General features: G+C 42.7%; 1 pseudogene across 1 annotated transcript in view; it reads left to right on the top strand.

Annotated features, from left to right (window-relative positions):
* LOC311137051 (transmembrane and coiled-coil domain protein 3-like) overlaps positions 1 to 21,015 on the top strand; it is a 50,194-nt pseudogene that overhangs the window by 24,411 nt on the left and 4,768 nt on the right. The window contains exons 2-5 of the transcript XR_014615445.1: positions 13,217 to 13,417; positions 18,265 to 18,354; positions 18,553 to 18,857; positions 19,133 to 19,582. The product of XR_014615445.1 is annotated as a transmembrane and coiled-coil domain protein 3-like (transcript). The remainder of the gene's footprint in view (positions 1 to 13,216; positions 13,418 to 18,264; positions 18,355 to 18,552; positions 18,858 to 19,132; positions 19,583 to 21,015) is intronic.

The following is a 21,015-nucleotide window of genomic DNA, read 5'->3' as shown; positions in this document are numbered from 1 at the left end:
TGTGATCATTCTACAGTGGTCCCTGCAGCGTACGCTCAAACCGGTGTGATTAGAACGCTTATTTAGAACGGCCAGTTTTGATTGACGCAACAGTCAGCATTTGTGCTAGCCACGCTGTTTTTTCACAGAAACATTTTGCATAAACACAGTCCTTACAAAGTTATGTCCTGAATGTGACCAGTTTATTTTGGGATGCAATGTTCAGACATTCACAGAAGTAGCAACAGCATACACAATCATCCAAACCCGGAAAATGTAGGCTACATTAGTCCTAGCGCTAACTGAGGAAAGATTTAGAAAACTCTCGGCTGACAGAAACCACAATATGAATTAGCTAATAGCAATTACTATTTGTAATTCATCACATCACAGGCGAGCTCAACATTGATCGAAATAACTGAGTAATACACTTTCTAGAAATCGCAAGTAATCCGACGATGGGTAGTTTGTGCGTGCCGCCATGTTTGTTTTTTCTCATCAACCAAAGATAATAAGAGGAGACAAGATGAGTTTGGTCTGTTTGCAGTATGCATGTTGAAGGGGGTGTGTCGTTTACGATCATTCACTTCCCTTCATTCACTTCCGGAAGTTTACTCAAAAGATGAGTGAACCATTCCTTCACCTCATTATAACATCTTTGGTCTAACAGATGTTTACGTGACACCCAGAATGCATTGTATAATGTCAACAAACATGGCACCACACATAGCTGGCAAATAGCTTAGCATTAGCTCATTATAATCAGTACAACCTTCAAAAAAGTATTTTACACACATCATAGGTGTCCTTTACAATCTATGCAATAATCGGAATGCATGATTTGTCACCAGTACTTGAAAACATGAATAAAACTGTAAATACATTATGCTCCATACATACATACGTACATACTTCATGCTACAGTAGAAACGACAACACGATAAACAGAAAATAGGGCACTTACAATCATAGGCCTCTGACTCTGCACCGGTACCCCCCCCCCCTGTATATATAGCCTCCCTACTGTTATTTTATTTTACTTCTGCTCTTTTTTTCTCAACACTATTTTGTTGTTGTTTTATTTTACATTTTTTATAAAAAAATTAATGCATTGTTGGTTAAGGGCTATAAGTAAGCATTTCACTGTAATGTCTACACCTGTTGTATTCGGCGCATGTGGCCAATACGATTTGATTTGATAGGAACGCACACATGTCCAAAGTTATTATTTGTAAGGAAAATAACAAGGAAGGCAATGCAAGCGCCAGCCAGACAATTTGCCAATTCGTGCAAGACTGAGCAAATGTCTGCATACTTGATGTGCGGAAAAAATTGGGAAGGGCTCTCCTCGAAGAGTTTGTCCGGCTCAGTAAAGCCTCAAACATAAATTGTCCGCAAAACACTGAAATGAGCTACTTCTATGTGAATTAATGAGGAGGCGGAACACTGTTAGAAAATACAACTTGTTAGAAAATAATTGAAACATAACCTATAGATAATTAGCAGGCAGCGCACGTTAACTGTCCTGTTGCGTTACAATCACATTTTGGAACAGTGAGTGCATTCTGACATCGCGTGCATAAAAAACTCATGCTGGGGCGACCGTTAAGAGATATTTCACTCACGTGAAAAGGTTAATGCTCTACTGGCCCTGAACATGGCCGAACAAGTTGTCTGTCAATGGACTTGAGTTGTTGTTTTTCCCAGACCTCAAAAGTGGTCCCCTGATGTGGTTCAAGCATTGTTGTGGACTTAAAACATCCAGTTTTGTTGTTTTTCTATTAAAGTGTGATTTTGAGAGCTAAAACCTGAAAAAACATGGAAAATTCTCTGCGCTTTCTTTTTTTTGCCGTGGTATCGTTTTGGTATTGAGTATCGTGATACTGGTATCGGTATCGAAGTCAAAATGTTTGTATCGTGATAACACTAGTGCTAGGAAGGTTGTGCTGGGTTTGGTCTGATTGACGCTACCTTGCGTACAATCACCGGAGTCGCGCATGCTCACATTCTCCTGACCTCAGTGCACCCTGTCAGCACATAGACTTGTCTATCGCTGCTACTGACTGACACACTGAACTGAAGATTGTAGCGAGTGTGTCTGTGTGTGTTTTTGTGTACGTCTGTGTGTGTTTGTGCGTGTGTGCGTTCTGTTCAGGCAGGTTGATGTTCGTTGAACTGTGTGTGATTCAATGTGAATCACTATAATTGGTTGGTAAACACTGTGTGAAGCAGGGCCTCTTGTGCCAGAGAAGAGACTGCTAGCTAGTGGACAGAGGAGCAGGCAGATGCTCCTTTACAGCTGAGGCAGGCTCCCTCCTCTGAAAGTCCTCCATCTTGGTTACGATACCAGTATCGCGATACCATGATACTCGCTTTTCCATGGCAAAGAAGAAAACACGAGGCAGACTTACCTCTATGGTCCTTTAAAAACCTGCTGTATGTCAAATATTGTGTGATATAACAGAAGGCTGTGTGTTTGCAAAGTTTTTTCTTAAGTAATGAAGTCCGCTTACGCAATGCTGGTATTGTGACAACCCTATCGGTAAGAGTAGGGCCATGTATGACCGGCCCCAGGCTATCTCCCCCCCCCCCCTGTTTCAGCCATGATGGAAACACAAAAGTCTGAGTCTTTTTAGACCAAGCACAGGTTTAAATCCCTGCAGTGGAAATGGCCCACGAGACTCTGGACCCAGTGAGGCCCCAACATTGCTCGCCCATCGCTGTCTCCTACATTAGTAGAATCCTCTCTCCTCTCTGTCTCCTCTCTATAAGTCCTCACCCAGGGACCTCCCCACCTTCCCTCCTCTCCTTTCCCTCTGTCATATAGTATACCTCTGCGCAGCCTTAGGGAAATGCTTAAGTGAAAACGAGAGCAGCTCCAAGTCAGATTGGGAGTACAGTCAGTACACTTTCTTATTAGCTTGAATTCATTTAGAAGAGTCTCTCATCCAAAGAGAAGTACAGATTGAGAAGCAGTTTGAGAGTCAGAGTCGTGTAGAAATGCGAGATGAACGGCAGCGTAAGTTATAGTGCGACAAGGAGGAGGTGTGCAGTAAATGTGAATGCTAGTAGTTTTGTTTTTCTGATGAGTACTATTATTTCCAAGATCACCCACTCATGTCGGTCTTTGCCCCAGCTGCAGGCTGTACCGTTAGTAAATTCAAGCCAAGAGTCGTCAATATAGAAGTCATCCGAGCACCAAACCTCTCCCTTCATTTATTGATATTTCTATGTTCCACATCATGGCACCTTTCAGTACTAAAACCGCAATGGCAGCTTCAAGCTTCAATCTAAACCAGAAATAGCCTAAATGGTTTGTTTTCGAACCGAAGGCATAGAATCGAAGAGCTGTTGCCTCAAGCGTTTTCCAGTGATGCCAGAGCCAGACTAACATGCCGTGCATTCTGGGTAACTCTGGGGCAGAAACAGACAGGTCTTTGTGTCTGTCTCTGAACTCAAATACACCACTGGTAATCGGACCAGACACACACGCACACACTTGTCGCCACTTCCTCATCAAAGAGGACATGTAACCAGCTTCTCTCTCGGAGTCTGACAGAGTACCATTTTGAGTTTCTGAACGATTAAAATACAGTGTTGTATTGGGACATCATCTCTAAAATAAGATTAAACTCGTCCCACCCAGGGCCCATATGTCAGAAGACACTGACTGAGTCAGGACAGAGGATCCATATGCATTAGCTGGGCCGTTGGACCACAGTCCTGGGCAGAGGCTGGAGGCTGGACAATGAGTTGTTCTCTGCAGAGAATGAGGCCTCTGTTTAGGGAAGCTTGACACGCAGTTAGAGGGAGAGAGGCTGGAGAAAGAGACGGAGGCTGGAGAGAGAGACAGGCAGAGATGTTGTTGTGAAGAGAGCATTCTGTTCTGTCTCTACAGTATTTATACATATACAGTAGCCACATGCTACGATAGAATGACAGATAAAGCCTGAGTAGATGCATGCGTAAGAACTAAAGGCTACAGGTAGTAGTTCTTACAGTGTATCTGTAAAACCATAATGGTTCAACCCACATCCTACCAAGATCTGTGCAGACCTACGTTATAGTCTTTATGATGTTTATAACATCACACGCTTTCTCACTGTATCACACAGAAACCTAGTGTCTGGCGTCAGAAAGGAGAGGCATCAGGTGACGTGATCTGAGAAAGATCGCAGCCTAGCAGTTCCTCGTAGGCTACTATACCCCCTCGCCTCCCGAATTCATGATAGTTTGAACTACCACCAAGCTATTTGCGCTAATCGATTAACTTTCGGTTATAGCCTACAAAAACGCAACCTTCCCCATTACGCACCTGCCCCAGAAACGCTTGATTATGCTACTAAGACCCGCAGCATTGAATCGTGCAAGAAAGAGACTTTATCCAAATCTTTCGAAGCTGTATTGGAGAAACACTTCGCACGAGCCGAGGCCAACTCAGACAAGCGGTTTTCTTGCCTCAATGCCCGCCTAGATGAGCTGAAATCCGGCCTGAATGAATACAAGAAAGACATCAAAGAGCTGCGCGATGACTGTGTTTCTTTGTCCAAGCGTGTGGGAAATTCTGAGGCCACTATTACCAAACTCTTGAACCCCTAGAACCCAAGCTTGTACTTCTAGAATCCAAGCTTTTCGAGATGGAAGATCGAGCAAGGAGAGAGAACCTTCTTTTAAATCAATCTAGAAGAAGGAATTGAAAAGAACAATGCCATTTCCTACTTAACAGAGTATATCCCCAAAACTTCAGTGCGCACACCAGGAGCAGACACAAGCCCTGCTACCTGCTGATGAAAAAGGCGCGGGAGGCCGCCTACCAAGCCTTCCTCCTCTACCCAGCAACCATCGAGTTGACTCGGGGAACAGAGCAGCTAACCTTCCAGGACATTACCAAGACTGAACGCTTCATTGCATCCCGGGACTCTACTTGAATCACCTGCAACTGAGAATGGTTAGCCAGATCCCAACATGGACAACTACAAATACCATTAATTCTGACTGTTGCAGTAGAAAGTGTTTTCCTCCAATCAGCTTACTTATTGTAATATTGTTTGCAAGCTATTACGAATAGCATATCATTGTTTGTTTTCATGGCTCCGCTGTGTGTTTATAAAATAAATTTGCTTCAGGTTCTATTTTGAAAAATCTCATTAGCGTTGTTTAGTGTAGGCCTCGCCTACACCAGCGTTTCCCAAACTCGGTCCTTGGGACCCCAAGGGGTGCACGTTTTGGTTTTTGCCCTAACACTACACAGCTGATTCAAATGATCAAAGCTTGATGATTAGTTGATTATTTGAATCAGCTGTGTAATGCTAGGGCAAAAAACTAATCGGGTTTGGGAAACCCTGGCCTACACTAACACAGATCATTTTCTTTAGAGTAGGCCTACTTAAACAGGCCTAGCTTGCCTTAATTGACCAATTAAAGTCTTGAATAACTTGATCAATTTGTTTTGGTTAATCTTTTACAGTACAGTATATAGGTATTTTTCTGTTTCTCTTTTCTACATATTTTTCTATTATCAGGCCAATTATTACTGTCATGATTATAATTTTTTGAGGGGGGATTATTATCAATATTAGATTTTTTCACTTTCTTTTAAGCTTGGTTCTCTTTTTTTCAGGATTGGTGGGGGAGATGAGCTTGAGTCCACACTCCCAGTGGGCCGGGTTGTAGATCCATTTTGTCTCCGGCTCGATCCCTTGGGGTTTTCTTGGGTAGGGTTATTGGCAATATGTGTCTGTCTTTGTACGTCTTAGGGAATGGGTCAGGACCTTGCTATAGTCTAAATACTGTCAGTCAAATAATTTGGAGGTAATCTTTTGTAGATGTCCATTCATCTGCAATAAAAACAATTAACCGGAATAATGACTAATCTCAATATACTTGCTTTTAACGCACGTGGGCTCAAAATTCCACACAAAAGGACGAGCTGGCTAGATGTATTCCATCTGAAAATTTTTGATATAGCTCTCATACAGGGTCAACAACAAACACTTTAAAGTATTTTCATTTTCTTCATTCAGAAAAAAAAACGAGGGGCACAATGAGAATTGGGAAGCGGAATCTACAAATTACGATCCTGAGTTCAGGAGGGGACACTGAGTAACTTATTTAAAAATTACTATAGAGGACAAAGACATTGCATTTGTGTCAGTCTATGCCCCTAACTTATGACAAAGAGTTATTTGTTTCATTGACTAAACTTTTATTTGATTTATCAGAATTCCAACTGGTAGTAGGTGGAGATTTTAACTCCGTGTGGGATCAAGCTGTGGACAGAACGGTCCAGAATGAGGTGAGAGACCAGCAGTTATCATCCGAAGCGCTGTGTGAGTAGGCAGTGGATATTGCCATAGTAGATATGTGGCGCGTTAGAAATCCCACGGTCAGAGACTATTCATTTTACTCTTCAACACACAAATCGTTTTCCAGAATCTACTATACAGTGGGTGAAAAAAAGTATTTAGTCAGCCACCAATTGTGCAAGTTCTCCCACTTAAAAAGATGAGAGAGGCCTGTAATTTTCATCATAGGTACACGTCAACTATGACAGACAAAATGAGAAAAATAAATCCAGAAAATCACATTGTAGGATTTTTTATGAATTTATTTGCAAATTATGGTGGAAAATAAGTATTTGGTCAATAACAAAAGTTTCTCAATAGTTTGTTATATACCCTTAGTTGGCAATGACACAGGTCAAACGTTTTCTGTAAGTCTTCACAAGGTTTTCACACACTGTTGCTGGTATTTTGGCCCATTCCTCCATGCAAATTTCCTCTAGAGCAGTGATGTTTTGGGGCTGTCGCTGGGCAACACGGACTTTCAACTCCCTCCAAAGATTTTCTATGGGGTTGAGATCTGGAGACTGGCTAGGCCACTCCAGGACCTTGAAATGCTTCTTACGAAGCCACTCCTTCGTTGCCCGGGCGGTGTGTTTGGGATCATTGTCATGCTGAAAGACCCAGCCACGTTTCATCTTCAATGCCCTTGCTGATGGAAGGAGGTTTTCACTCAAAATCTCACGATACATGGCCCCATTCATTCTTTCCTTTACACGGATCAGTCGTCCTGGTCCCTTTGCAGAAAAACAGCCCCAAAGCATGATGTTTCCACCCCCATGCTTCACAGTAGGTATGGTGTTCTTTGGATGCAACTCAGCATTCTTTGTCCTCCAAACACGACGAGTTGAGTTTTTACCAAAAAGTTATATTTTGGTTTCATCTGACCATATGACATTCTCCCAATCCTCTTCTGGATCATCCAAATGCACTCTAGCAAACTTCAGACGGGCCTGGACATGTACTGGCTTAAGCAGGGGGACACGTCTGGCACTGCAGGATTTGAGTCCCTGGCGGCGTAGTGTGTTACTCATGGTAGGCTTTGTTACTTTGGTCCCAGCTCTCATAGGTCATTCACTAGGTCCCCCCGTGTGGTTCTGGGATTTTTGCTCACCGTTCTTGTGATAATTTTGACCCCACGGGGTGAGATCTTGCGTGGAGCCCCAGATCGAGGGAGATTATAAGTGGTCTTGTATGTTTTCCATTTCCTAATAATTGCTCCCACAGTTGATTTATTCGAACCAAGCTGCTTACCTATTGCAGATTCAGTCTTCCCAGCCTGGTGCAGGTCTACAATTTTGTTTCTGGTGTCCTTTGACAGCTCTTTGGTCTTGGCCATAGTGGAGTTTGGAGTGTGACTGTTTGAGGTTGTGGACAGGTGTCTTTTATACTCATAACAAGTTCAAACAGGTGCCATTAATACAGGTAACGAGTGGAGGACAGAGGAGCCTCTTAAAGAAGAAGTTACAGGTCTGTGAGAGCCAGAAATCTTGCTTGTTTGTAGGTGACCAAATACTTATTTTCCACCATAATTTGCAAATAAATTCATAAAAAATCCTACAATGTGATTTTCTGGATTTTTTTTCCTCAATTTGTCAGTCATAGTTGACGTGTACCTATGATGAAAATTACAGGCCTCTCTCATCTTTTTAAGTGGGAGAACTTGCACAATTGGTGGCTGACTAAATACTTTTTTTCCCCACTGTATATATCAATCTACACACAATACCCCACAATGACAAAGCGAAAACAGTTTTTTTCTTCCTAGAGCTGGCCGCCCGGCCAAACTGAGCAATCGGGGGAGAAGGGCCTTGGTCAGGGAGGTGACCAAGAACCCGATGGTCACTCTGACAGAGCTCCAGAGTTCCTCTGTGGAGATGGGAGAACCTTCCAGAAGGACAACCATCTCTGCAGGACTCCACCAATCAGGCCTTTATGGTAGAGTGGCCAGACGGAAGCCACTCCTCAGTAAAAGGCACATGACAGCCCGCTTGGAGTGTCACGTCTGAAGGAAACCTGGCACCATCCCTACGGTGAAGCATGGTTGTGGCAGCATCATGCTGTGGGGATGTTTTTCAGCGGCAGGGACTGGGAGACTAGTCAGGATCGTGGGAAAGATGAAGGGAGCAAAGTACAGAGAGATCCTTGATGAAAACCTGCTCCAGAGCACTCAGGGCCTCAGACTGGGGCGAAGGTTCACCTTCCAACAGGAAAACGACCCTAAGCACACAGCCAAGACAACGCAGGAGTGGCTTCGGGCCAGAGCCCGGACTTAAACCTGATCGAACATCTCTGGAGAGACCTGAAAATTGCTGTGCAGCAACGCTCCCCATCCAACCTGACAGAGCTTGAGAGGATCTGCAGAGAAGAATGGGAGAAACTCCCCAAATACAGGTGTGCCAAGCTTGTAGCGTCATACCCAAGAAGACTCGAGGCTGTAATCGCTGCCAAAGGCGCTTCAACAAAGTACTGAGTAAAGGGTCTAAATACTTATGTAAATGTAATATTTCATTTTTTTTTTTAAAGTTTTTTTGCAATCATTTCTAAAAACCTGTTTTTGCTTTTTCATTATGGGGTATTATGTGTAGATCAATGTTAGAATAAGGCTGTAACCTAACAAAATGTGGAATAAGTAAAGGGGTCTGAATACCTTCCGAAGGCACTCTATTCCTACTCAAACCAACATATCTATTCAATCTATTCAAAATGGAACAAAGATATACCAGCAGTAGATATTAACTGGAGTGCTGTCTGGTCCAAAATCACATTTCCATTACAATTTTGCCCATGAGTTATGTGAAAACTTTCCAGATGAACATATATTCAACCTCTGTCTGTATACTCTGCCCCCAGGGTAATCCTGGCACATTTATTCATATGGTCTGGAAGTGCCCAGAGGTTTTCTCCTTTCGGCAATATGTGGCTTCATCATTTTCAGGCATTTTGTCTAAACCCATCCCATGTCTGCCCAATGTGCTACTGCTTAATGATGACTCTTCACTGAACTTAACATACAATCAGAGAAAGATTTGGCTTGCCGGCCCAACAGCAGCCAAGAGAATGGTTGCCTTACGATGGCAAGCCCCACACACTCTGCCACATCAGAAATGTATTTATTTATTAATATACATATAGCTCAACTTGAACTGTCAATCTCTCGACTTCATGGTGCAAAATCAGAGAATATTAACATATGGACTGCAACACTTGGCAGTATAAAATCATTACTTTAAGATATGTACTTAAGTAAGCAGGTACTGTGGGATAAATGTGTATTTGTGTAATGTCTGTTGGCTTGTGTTTTTTTGTTTGTCTTGCCAACAAAAAGAACAAAAAAAACTTGATTACAAAAAAAAAAATCCTAGTGTGGCAGGTTGAGTTTCACCAAGGGTAAGATCATAATAAATTAGTGCCAGTGAGAGACAAAGTGACTGTCACACCAGCCTTCGCTTTGGCTCCCCCTCCTGTCCAGCTCTTCTAGCTGCTGCCGAACCTACTGCTGGCAAACGCCCTTCACTCATCAACCCCGGACTTGTCTCGTCATCATTATACACACCTGGTTTCAATCCCCACTCTACCTCTGCCATTTGTCTTTGTCGGTCATTGTAAATGTTACTTGTTTTCCTGAGAGGAATCTCTCCTACTGTTTCCTGAGTACTTTATATTTTGCACTTTGGGTTCGTCCTGTGCCTTTTTGTTTATGAAGATATATTTTGAGCACAACAGCGTTTGGGTTTCGTCCCGCTTTGATATATGGTGCTTAAATAAATTCAGTAGTTCTAAACCTGGCATCCTGCCTACTCCTCTCTACATCAGTGACAGTGACTAAAATGTTGCAGTTTCAAAACCAAGCAGGAGTATGCATGCCTCTGTTGTGGCCTTGCAAAACACATCTAACCCTTGTGGGAGTATAAATGTTGTATGAAGACAAAGATAAGATTGTCAGCAACTTTGGTGTTACTTAATATACCAAGAGATTAATACAGTTAAAAAAAAATACCAAATAGGGCGACTGACAGTGACAGGAATGAAAAGAGGAAGCGCTGAGCTGAAAGTGTGTGTCTGAATGTGCGTGTGTTTGTGTGGTGTGTGTGTGTCTCTCTCTTTTTGTGTGTGTCAAAACAACTTAACCAGCCTGTTTCTTGACCTTCTCAATGTTTCATCTGACAGTCATGGGGCAGATAGGTAGCTTTAACACTAGATGTCAAATGTAACGCGTCATGTAGGTTAACTTATCATGCAATACATAACCTTGTGTTCTGCAACACAACATTGTTGAAATGTTAAGTAGGATTGAAAGGCTGGTAAATCTGGTTGGGTCACCACCATGATGTGTTTTTTGATTATTAGTGCTGGTCTGGTAACCAGCAAACTGTGTTACAGTTCATTAATCAAGGAATTGGCTACAGCATTCTACAGTTGTTTGTTGTTGTTTTGATAGCTGGCTTTACCCAAATAACACCCTATTCACTTTATAGTGCACTACTTTTGACCAGAGCCCATAGGGCCTTGGTCAAAAGTAGTACACTACATAAGGAATAGGGTGCCATTTGGGACACAAGCTGTGTCATAGTCCATTGATCAAGGGTTAGGCTACAACATTCTCCTACAGTAGTTTGTTGTTGTCCTTATGTGATTTTTCCTCTTGCATTGCGTTGGTGGTATTCAGTGTTATAAATCGTTAACAGTAAGTGCTGTTGGGAACCTATATTGATCAAGGATTAGGCTACAGCATTCTGAAGTAGTTTGTTATGTTTTTTCTTTCCTTGTATGTTTTAGAAATTATATATTTAAGCCTTTTTATCTCACATGGCTTTGATATTCAGTCAGTAAATAAATGGTTAACACTATGACTTCAGAAGTGTGAATTATTCAATTTTCTCGTAATGATTAACTTCTCACATACTTAATATTCACAAGGTTTTGCCAAGATGGTTCACTTAAACTCTGTGAGGAACTTGATACTGTAGTTTAGTGAAAGCTATATGAACAGGAGACTGCAAAACTGGCAACAAGCTGGCAACTACAAAAACCCTAGCCCCAATGGTTGGTTCTAGTCAGTGGTGTAGATTCTAGTCCCTACCAGAGCCCAACAGCCTGGTATGTAAACATGTTTCACCTTTATTTAACCAGGTAAGCCAGTTGAGAACAAGTTCTCATTTACAACTGCGACCTGGCCAAGATAAAGCAAAGCAGTGCGATTTAAAAACAACAACACAGAGTTACATATGGGGTAAACAAAACATAAAGTCAAAAATACAACAGAAAATCTATATACAGTGTGTGCGAATGTAGTAAGTTATGGAGGTAAGGCAACAAATAGGCCATAGTGCAAAATAGTTACAATTTCGTATTAACACTGGAATGATAGATGTGCAAAAGATGATGTGCAAATAGAGATTCTGTGGTGCAAATGAGCAAAATAAATAACAATATGGGGATGAGGTAGTTGGGTGGGCTAATTTCAGAATGGCTGTGTACAGGTGCAGTGATCGGTAAGCTGCTCTGACAACTGACGCTTAAAGTTAGTGAGGGAGATAAGAGTCTCCAGCTTCAGAGATTTTTGCAGTTCGTTCCAGTCATTGGCAGCAGAAAACTGGAAGGAATGGCGGCCAAAGGAGGTGTTGGCTTTGGGGATGACCAGTGAGATATACCTGCTGGAGCGCAGACTACGGGTGGGTGTTGCTATGGTGACCAGTGAGCTAAGATAAGACGGGGATTTACCTAGCAGTGATTTATAGATGACCTGGAGCCAATGGGTTTGGCGACGAATATATATAATATCTGATTAGTACCACCATTTTACTTATCTAAAAACACTAGTACTACTCTAACAGGATCAGCATGATAACAATGTGCTGATTCCATAGGAAAATAATAACACTGTGTCAATGCCGTAGGAAAATGGTGCATTACAGTAAAACCAGAAAGCCACTTACTAGTACTGTGAGGGAAATGCCATTGTGTTGACGCCATTGGAAAATGAAAGGGATGTTTTGACTTGATGCCATATAGACAAATAATATAACAATGAGTTGCTGTCGTAGAAAAATTGTGCATTACAGTAAAACCAATGACTAGCTACTTTCTATTACTGATTTTCGGAGTGCGGTGCAGCCATGAGAAATGTGTTGATGCCATAGGAAAGTGGTGCATCATTGCAGTAAAACCCACGGCGACTGTCTAGTACAGTAAGTGTGTCGCTGGGTCATTATCCTGTGTGTGTGTGTGTGTGTGTGTGTGGTGGGGGGGGTTGGTTCTTCCATCCTTGTGGGGACCTAAAATCCCCAAAATGTTTGGTCCCCATGAGGATAGAACAAAGTGAGTGTGTGTGTGTGTGTGTAAAGCCCTTACTTGACACCTGTTATATTTTGGGACCCAAATTCTAATTTGTTTATGCTGTAGCGTCCCAACAATTTATGTGCCATATTATGTGTTATGATTATGAGAAATAGAGCGTGTACATCTAGGTCAAAATAATGACAGAGCAACACACACACACACACACATACACACAATACAGCACCAGAAAAATAGGTAGTTGGAACACATATTTGAAAAAGCCTTTGTGTCAATAATGATAAGGTTGAGCTTTCCGGTGGCATTTGGAATATGTCTCATGTCAGTTAGGGGATTGAATGTTACATTGTAATATTGTCTGAGATTGCTGCCAGCCCTCCTCTGCAGCTCTCTGTGGATTAGTTTATTAACCCTTATGTAAAGTGTACTTATGTACCTTATCTAAAGTGTTACCAAACACTTCCATTGTGTGGTGGGGCTGGGTACTGTGACAGTAAAAATAACTACTTCCATTGTCTCTGTATAATGGATAAATAAAGATGAATTGTATAGCATTGTGTCTGTCTGACTGAAGGTTCTGTGGTTGTCTCTGGCAGGCGGAACGGAGCAGTGGCGAAGGGAACTCCCAGAACATTCCGGAGTCGATGCATCGCGGCAGCTCGGAAAACAACCTGGATCTGGACCTGAGCGACATCCCAGACTCCCAACGCTACCTCGACTCCTCCCACCGCAGCCTAGACTCCTCCTACCGCTCCCTTCCCCCCGGACTCAACAGCCTGCAGCAGAAGATCCTCAGGGTTTGTTGTTTAATGGTTATAAAGATCTCCTAGAGTTTAGAATGGTGGGCTAGCAACAGGAGGGATCCAAAGGCCGATTGGAAAATCTTGTGGGGAGTGGCCCGCAAGAAGGTTCCTGGCATAAGTATCCTAGATGCAATCTCTTGCCATTATACCCTGCCATTATACAATGTGTTTGTGTGCCTAGCAGGTTTGGGTTAAAATAAAACAAATTCTGTGGACTATAAGGATCATGGTAAAGAACAAGAAGGCCCGTTTATGCTCCCAATTCACCACTTTATTGACAACGTACCGATCCAAAACAGATTTTCGTCAGGTCAAACGGACTGAGTGCTCACATTGCAAAATATACACATTTCACCTCGCATGACCATTAAGGCATCCGCATGCTTCCCAGCCTGAACAGTTCGGAAGAGTTAGTGTATATATTATGATGACATTTTGTGACGTTTTTCTTCGTTTTGGACATACCATTTTTTCTCACAGCAAGCCTAAGTTGGTAGCCAAAGTCTACGCCCCTTCATCTGTGATTGGTCAACGGTAGGGATTCTTCAATAATGTCTTTATTGTCATTCAACGAGAGATGACTAGTTTTCATGCACATTTTTTCATTGAGAAATACTGCACCAAACATCTTAGTTAGATGTCAAATTGAGCAACTAAGATCTCCTCGGCAAAAATGTCAAAATTAAATTAATTTCTTGAGTTATCTTAGATTAATTCTGACTATTTTGAGGAAGTGTATACTGGCTACGGCGTCTCAAAATGGACAAACAGTATTATCAAAGATTTGTATCACTAACCCAAGATAGACCACAGCCTGTCGTTTCCAATGGGAGCAGAGTATGTGAGTGGAGTTGCGCACTGCTCTGGCGCTCCATGTCCTTTCCTACCACTCTGCTCCACTCTCACAGGAAAAAAAACTCCCGCTCCAAATTCACTCCATTCATTAAAATCACAATTTAACCAACACCCATCTATTTTTGTGACTACCTGGACCTACTAATTGGTTTTTAAGTATCGAATCCAAACCATATGGATTTGAATGAAAAGTATTTGAATAAACATGAAAAGTTGAATGTAAGAAGCCAACATCATTTCAAATAGGCTACGTCGTATTAAACAGCATATAAACACAATAAATAGGAGCCAGACAGGAAGTTTAAGAAGGAACAAAAATCTATTATTTAAGCTATATTATTTCAATTATTTCAAGGCTATAGCCTACAAAGTACATTGTGAAAGATTTGCGAGTGCGACACAATAAAGCGCGCAGCATTTAAACAACATTTTGTTGTAAATCATTATAGTCTATAAATTGCGCATATAGGCTGTGGCTTACTTACAATTACAGTGGGGAAAAAAGTATTTAGTCAGCCACCAATTGTGCAAGTTCTCCCACTTAAAAAGATGAGAGAGGCCTGTAATTTCCATCATAGGTACACGTCAACTATGACAGACAAATTGAGAAAAAAAATCCAGAAAATCACATTGTAGGATTTTTAATGAATTTATTTGCAAATTATGTTGGAAAATAAGTATTTGGTCACCTACAAACAAGCAAGATTTCTGGCTCTCACAGACCTGTAACTTCTTCTTTAAGAGGCTCCTCTGTCCTCCACTCGTTACCTGTATTAATGGCACCTGTTTGAACTTGTTATCAGTATAAAAGACACCTGTCCACAACCTCAAACTGTCACACTCCAAACTCCACTATGGCCAAGACCAAAGAGCTGTCAAAGGACACCAGAAACAAAATTGTAGACCTGCACCAGGCTGGGAAGACTGAATCTGCAATAGGTAAGCAGCTTGGTTTGAAGAAATCAACTGTGGGAGCAATTATTAGGAAATGGAAGACATACAAGACCACTGATAATCTCCCTCGATCTGGGGCTCCACGCAAGATCTCACCCCGTGGGGTCAAAATGATCACAAGAACGGTGAGCAAAAGTCCCAGAACCACACGGTGACCTAGTGAATGACCTGCAGAGAGCTGGGACCAAAGTAACAAAGCCTACCATCAGTAACACACTACGCCGCCAGGGAATCAAATCCTGCAGTGCCAGACGTGTCCCCCTGCTTAAGCCAGTACATGTCCAGGCCCGTCTGAAGTTTGCTAGAGTGCATTTAGATGATCCAGAAGAGGATTGGGAGAATGTCATATGGTCAGATGAAACCAAAATAGAACTTTTTGGTAAAAACTCAACTCGTCGTGTTTGGAGGACAAAGAATGCTGAGTTGCATCCAAAGAACACCATACCTACTGTGAAGCATGGGGGTGGAAACATCATGCTTTGGGGCTGTTTTTCTGCAAAGGGACCAGGACGACTGATCCGTGTAAAGGAAAGAATGAATTGGGCCATGTATCGTGAGATTTTGAGTGAAAACCTCCTTCCATCAGCAAGGGCATTGAAGATGAAACGTGGCTGGGTCTTTCAGCATGACAATGATCCCAAACACACCGCCTGGGCAACGAAGGAGTGGCTTCGTAAGAAGCATTTCAAGGTCCTGTAGTGGCCTAGCCAGTCTCCAGATCTCAACCCCATAGAAAATCTTTGGAGGGAGTTGAAAGTCTGTGTTGCCCAGCGACATTCCCAAAACATCACTGTTCTAGAGGAGATCTGCATGGAGGAATGGGCCAAAATACCAGCAACAGTGTGTGAAAACCTTGTGAAGACTTACAGAAAACGTTTGACCTGTGTCATTGCCAACAAAGGGTATATAACAAAGTATTGAGAAACTTTTGTTATTGACCAAATACTTATTTTCCACCATCAGTTGCAAATAAATTCATTAAAAATCCTACAATGTGATTTTCTGGATTTTTTTTCCTCATTTTGTCTGTCATAATTGACGTGTACCTATGATGAAAATTACAGGCCTCTCTCATCTTTTTAAGTGGGAGAACTTGCACAATTGGTGGCTGACTAAATACTTTTTTCCCCCACTGTAAATAGAAATAAAAAGAAAAATGACTTATTAGGCTCAGTGCCTTTGAATTCATTTTTAGAAACACGAGTTTGGCCAGTCTGTGGCTTCAGGCTCATGCGATGGTGCCTGGAGAACAGGCCAGCGGCGGAGAATATCCTCTCCACACTTGCAGAGCCACTGGGGATGCTAAACACCCCTTTGACCACTCTTGCCAGGCTGGGCAGAGATGCAGAGTTGTTTAAAAAAAAATCGAAAGGTTTTTAGGCAAAATAACCCAATCAAAACAGAATGCTCCTTGAACGTGGGAATATGCCAGGCCTATTGGGTCAAACTCAATTATGGCCTTTTGTATAGATAATAGAACAAAAATGAAGGAAACATTTTAGAGATCTGATATTTGGCTTATAAGTACTTTGCTACAATGACACAGTTAGCTACCCACCTCGTTCCTTTATTTTAGCACGTAGTAAGTACACATCATACTTTTGGGTAAATGTATTTTCAGATTCCACAATGATTCTTTAGTTGTGGACACTACATCACTGCACTCCCTCTCTTGCTCTTGGTCCTCATCTACTGGAGCGAAATTGGAGCAGGCGAGAAGGCCGACGCGCCAACCTTTGGGAATGTGTCTCCACGCTCCAGTCAAATTGGGCACGTTCCGCTCCTCGCTCCGCTCACATACTCTGAATGGGAGTACATTTGTCATAGTGGACAGAACAAGCAAGATGTGGGCAGAGCCAAGGACGAGCTAGCGAGACCCTATTGGCTCGTTCTAGCATGTATTTGCATATTTCCATTAGGGAACGCCTACTCTGTGAAGTGCGTGTGTGCAATAACTCAATTCGCCCTTGCACTCCTTCTAAACAACACACTTTTTTGAAACTTTGGCAAAGGGTAAAGTCTACAAACCTTAGCCCACTCTATTCGTAGCAGATTCTAGTTTTGGAAACCGAGAACTGTATTGAGATCAAATGTTTCAGGACTTTTGATCAGAGAAAGCCTGTGGTCCCGCATTTAATGGAGGCTCGTCACATCAGCTCTCTGAGATACAGTACATTGGTATCGAACATGTTAAGGCTCCTAGGAGGGGGGAGATACTGATAATATATTACTGAGAAAATAATTGTATTGGATTCACAATTGATCCAACATGTCTCCTAAAGGTCTGAACCAAGAGTTTGATATCAGACCATTTCTTCTTCTTTCTGAATATGTTACGTTGATTTATTAAAAATATCACATTTACATAAGTATTCAGACCCTTTACTCAGTACTTTGTTGAAGCACCTTTGGCAGCGATTACAGCCTTGAGTCTAATTGAGTATGACGCTACAAGCTTGGCACACCTGTATTTGGAGAGTTTCTCCCATTCTTCACTGCAGATCCTCTCAAGCTCTGTCAGGTTGGATGGGGAGTGTTGCTGCACAGCTATTTTCAGGTCTCTCCAGAGATGTTCTATCGGGTTCAAGTCCGGGCTTTGGCTGGGTCACTCAAAGACATTCAGAGACTTGTCCCGAAGCCACTCCTGCGTTGTCTTGGCTGTGTGCTTAGAGTTGTTGTCCTGTTGGAAGGTGAACCTTCACCTTCACCCCATATCTCCAAATGCACTGTATGTACCTCTGTGATTAATTATGATTGACTCTGCGCAAAAGTGAATTGAATTGTGTGAAATGTGAAATGTGTATATTTTGGGATATGAGCACTCAGTCTGTTTGACCTGATGAAGATCTGTTTCGGATGGAAACGTTATCAATAAAGCGGTGAATTGGGAGCATAAACAGTGTGCGGGCCTTCCTGTTCTTTACAAGTATTCTTTATTAGTCCAGCACCTACGTTTTTAAGGATGTGCGTATGACCACATACTTTTCTGTAAGGAACATGGACCATAAAGTATCCTTCTTCTCCTTCCCAAGGTGACAGAGCAGCTGAAGATTGAGCAGGAGTTGCGAGACGACAATGTGGCAGAGTACCTGAAACTGGTGAACAGTGCTGACAAGCAGCAGGTGATTACCTTTTAACTTTTTAACGGTTGTACTTTTCTTTCTTGCACACACACTTGTATTTTCTTACTAGCATTGATTTTGCTGCAGATAGGGTTTCATTGATCGTGACATCTTTGATGAATGCACTGATTGCAAGTCACTCTGGTTAATAGCATCTGATTGCTAAATATGCCCCGTATGTAAATGTTGAAAATGCAGGTGGGGCGCATCAAGCATGTGTTTGAGAAGAAGAACCAGAAGTCAGCCCACAGCATTGCCCACATGCAGAAAAAGCTGGAACAGTATCATAAAAAGATGAAGGACAGCAGTGAAAAGGACACCAGCTCCAAACACCACAGCATCTCTAAAGAGAGCTCCAGGGACATGCTGAGCCACACCGTGAGCAATGTGAGCAGTTGTAGTGGACGACACCCCCTGGACAAGATCAAGACAGTAGGGCCTGGCGTCTCGCTCTCGCCACCCTTCTTTTTCAGCAAGCCCCGGGACTTTGCCAACCTCATCAGGTACTGATGCAGTGCTCCATGCTGACCATGTGGGTGTGTCAGTGGGTGGGTGTAGCTGTGGTGTGTGTGTGTGTGTGTGTGTGTGTGTGTGTGTGTGTGTGTGTGTGTGTGTGTGTGTACACAGTGGAGGGATTTTGGTTCTTGGACAGAAGAGACAGCTTGTCTTATCACACACCCTGGCTGCAGTGGATACGGATTGATCAGGCCACCATATATTAACAAATCTGTGTCCTATGACGATAGATAATAATAATATTTTTTCTATTTTTCTTCAGGAACAAGTTTGGCAGTGCCGACAACATCGCTCACCTGAAGACCTCCCTCGACACGCCCTCTCCCTTCCACTCTGAAGGAACTGGGCGGGCCTTGAGTGGGAGCGCCACCATAGTGGGCGGGAAGACCCCCACCCCCGCCGCCACACCCACGCCCAAGTACACCAGCGATGACGAGTGTTCCTCAGGCACGTCCCTGTCGGCGGACAGCAACGGGAACGCAATGGCTCTGGGCGTTGGGCTGGGTCTAGAAGTGGGTGTCGGGGCTGTGGTGACCCCAGGGCAGATCCTGGAGGCTGGGGACAGCCAGGGGAGGCTGGGCCTGACCACGGAGGAGGTGAGGGAGATCAGGGAGGCCCAGGGGCAACTGGAGGAGGACATGGAGGGATTCAGGACCCAGTTCAAGAAAGACTATGGCTTCATCACCCAGACGCTACAGGAGGAGAGATACAGGTCAGGTCACAGTCATATACACTATACAGTTGAAGTCGGAAGTTTACACACACCTTAGCCAAATACATTTAAACTCAGTTTTTCACAATTCCTGACATTTAATCCTAGTAAAAATTCCCTGTTTTAGGTCAGTTAGGATCACCACTTTATTTTAATAATGTGAAATGTCAGAATAATAGTAGAGAGTGATTTATTTCAGCTTTTATTTCTTTCATCACATTCCCAGTGGGTCAGAAGTTTACATACACTCAATTAGTATTTGGTAGCATTGCCTTTAAATTGTTTAACTTGGGTCAAATGTTTCGGGTAGCCTTCCACAAGCTTCCCACAATAAGTTGGGTGAATTTTGGCCCATTCCTCCTGACAGAGCTAGTGTAACTGAGTCAGGTTTGTAGGCCTCCTATAGGATTGAGGTCAGGGCTTTGTGATGGCCACTCCAATACCTTGACTTTGTTGCCCTTAAGCCATTTTGCTACAACTTTGGAAGTATGCTTGGGGTCATTGTCCATTTGGAAGACCCATTTGCGACCAAGCTTTAACTTCCTGACTGATGTCTTGAGATGTTGCTTCAATATATCTACATAATTTTCCTTCCTCATGATGCTATCTATTTTGTGAAGTGCACCAGTCCCTCCTGCAGCAAAGCACCCCCACAGCATGATGCTGTCACCCCTATTCTTCACGGTTGGGATGGTGTTCTTTGGCTTGCAAGCCACCCCCTTTTTCCTCCAAACATAATAATGGTCATTATGGCCAAACAGTTCTATTTTTGTTTCATCAGACTAGAGGACATTTCTCCAAAAAGTACGATCTTTGTCCCCATGTGCAGTTGCAAACCGTAGTCTGGCTTTTTTATGGCGGTTTTGGAGCAGTGGCTTCTTCCTTGCTGAGCGGCCTTTCAGGTTATGTTGATATAGGACTCGTTTTACTGTGGATATAGATACTTTTATACCTGTTTCTTCCAGCATCTTCACAAGGTCCTTTGCTGTTGTTCTGGGATTGATTTGCACTTTTCGCACCAAAGTACATTCATCTCTAGGAGACAGAACGCGTCTCCTTCCTGAGCGGTATGACGGCTGCGTGGTCCCATGGTGTTTATACTTGCGTACTATTGTTTGTACAGATGAACGTGGTACCTTCAGGCGTTTGGAAATTGCTCCCAAGGATGAACCAGACTTGTGGAGGTCTACAATTTATTTTCTGAGGTCTTGGCTGATTTCTTTTGATTTTCCAATGATGTCAAGCAAAGAGGCACTGAGTTTGAAGGTAGGCCTTGAAATACATTCACAGTTACACCTCCAATTGACTCAAATTATGTCAATTAGCCTATCAGAAGCTTCTAAAGCCATGACATCGTTTTCTGGAATTTTCCAAGCTATTTAAAGGCACAGTCAACTTAGTGTATGTAAACTTCTGACCCACTGGAATTGTGA

The sequence above is a fragment of the Coregonus lavaretus genome (genome assembly GCF_964263955.1).
Source record: "Coregonus lavaretus genome assembly, chromosome: 11".
Lineage (NCBI taxonomy): Eukaryota > Metazoa > Chordata > Actinopteri > Salmoniformes > Salmonidae > Coregonus > Coregonus lavaretus.
The sequence above is the reverse complement of the archived record's forward strand: the minus strand, read 5'-3'. Positions and strand labels throughout refer to the sequence as shown.